At 40.5% G+C, this 1,907-nt stretch overlaps 1 non-coding gene across 1 annotated transcript; it reads left to right on the top strand.

Moving 5' to 3' along the window:
* The first annotated feature begins 743 nt into the window (after nt 1-743).
* On the top strand, nt 744-850 carry LOC141681653 (small nucleolar RNA R71). The gene has a single exon (XR_012559079.1). It is a non-coding gene; the product is annotated as a small nucleolar RNA R71 (small nucleolar RNA).
* Nucleotides 851-1,907: the final 1,057 nt, after the last annotated feature.

The raw sequence follows: 1,907 nt of genomic DNA, 5'->3' as shown, positions 1-1,907 counted from the left end.
TGCTCTTTAGCTTCCTTTCTTCCTGGTACTTCAGTATCATTGGGAAGTATGCCAGGTTGATGATTGAGCACTGCATTGGCTATTTGACCGATTTGATTTTCCAAGGTCTTGATAGAAACAGCCTGACTTTTGCATAACAGCTTAAGTTCCTCAAAATCAGCACTAGAAGGTGGAGCTGCACCTCCTTGTTGAGGATATGATTGCCTTTGAGCATAATGTTGTGTTTGCTGGAATCCAGGTGGATTAAACTATTTACTTACACCTTATTGATATGGTTGTTGAATAGCATTCTGATTATTACTCCAGCTGAAATTTGGATGATTTTTGTTGTTAGGATGATAAGTAGCTGGCACAGGCTGCTGCGGTCACTGATAATTGTTCACATACTGAACAGATTCATTAATAAGAGAACACTGATTTGTAGCATGAGAACCTGCACAAAGCTCACAGACCTAGCTATCTGATTGACTCCATAGGTGGCTAAAGAATCGACCTTCATAGAGAGCGCTTGGAGTTGCGCTGCAATAGCTGTAGCTGCATCAACTTCCAGAATACCTGCTACCTTCCCATACATCATCCTTTGAGTTGGGTTTTAATGCTCATTTGCAGCCATAGTCTCAATAAGATTATAAGCCTCAGTATAGCTTTTGGCACAAAAGGCGCCTCCAGCTGCTGCATCGAGCATGGGCCGAGATTGGGCCCCCAAACCATTATAGAAACCAGTGATTACCATCCAATCAGGCATACCATGATGTGGACACTTTCTCAATATCTCCTTGTAGCGCTCCCAAGCTTCGCACATAGATTCTGTAGGTTGCTGCGCAAACTGAGTAAGAGCACTCCTCATAGCCGCAGTTTTCGCTCATCATAGCCGCAGTTTTCGCCATTGGATAGAACTTCACCAGAAACTTCTGCGCAAGATCTTGCCAAGTAGTGATGGACCAAACTGGTTCAGAATGTAACCAGTCCTTAGCTTTATCCCTCAGTGAGAATGGGAAAAGCCTCAGCTTGATAGCCTCATCAGTCACACCATTATATTTGAAACGACTACAGATCTCGACAAAATTCCTGATGTTGATGTTGGGATCTTCAGTAGCAGCACCTCCAAAAGAAACAGAATTATGCACCATCTGAATAGTGCCGGCTAGATTTCAAAAGTGGTAGCCTGAATAGCCAAGTGAAGGATGCTTGACTGAATGTCATCAATTTTAGGCCGAGAAAAGTCCATAAGAGCTGGATCTGCCAGAACTATACGATCACCCATGATTACTGGTTCTTTCTGCTCATTTTCTGTATCCGAATCTTTAAAATCTATCTTTTTCGGAATTCCAAGAACTTCATCTGTCTCCTCATCCGTATCTAAAGTCCTCTTGCGAGTGCGAGAACGTGTTTGCATAAACGCTCGCTAAAGTACCTGAAACATAACCGGAAACAATAAGTAACACGTCTTAATCAATGAGTCCTAATGACCACTGATGGTAAGTACATAAACTAAACAAATACGCTGAGTCCCCAGCAGCGGTGCCAAAAACTTGTTAGGATGGAAACACGCGCTAATAATACACGCAAGTATACGCGTTCACAAGTAATATAGAATACTTTCTAGTTCGTTCCCACAGAGACTCAAACTAATTATGTTCAATTAACACTCACTCACCAATGTATAATTGTTTCTCAATGTGAAGACAATAACACTTAGATTTGATTAACTAATTATTACCTACAATTAACTACGAGAATTAAGCACTTAATTGACACTTAAATTTACAATATTAAACACACATGAGATCACAACTTTATTACTACTTCCTTCAATAGTTATTGTTATTACCCTTAGCATGTAACTGTGATGATATTAATCGAACAAAATGAACTGATACAAGCCAACTTTCGTTGCACTAATACCA

Source organism: Apium graveolens, chromosome 8, assembly GCF_009905375.1.
Source record: "Apium graveolens cultivar Ventura chromosome 8, ASM990537v1, whole genome shotgun sequence".
In the NCBI taxonomy this organism is placed as follows: Eukaryota; Viridiplantae; Streptophyta; class Magnoliopsida; order Apiales; family Apiaceae; genus Apium; species Apium graveolens.
The sequence above is the reverse complement of the archived record's forward strand: the minus strand, read 5'-3'. Positions and strand labels throughout refer to the sequence as shown.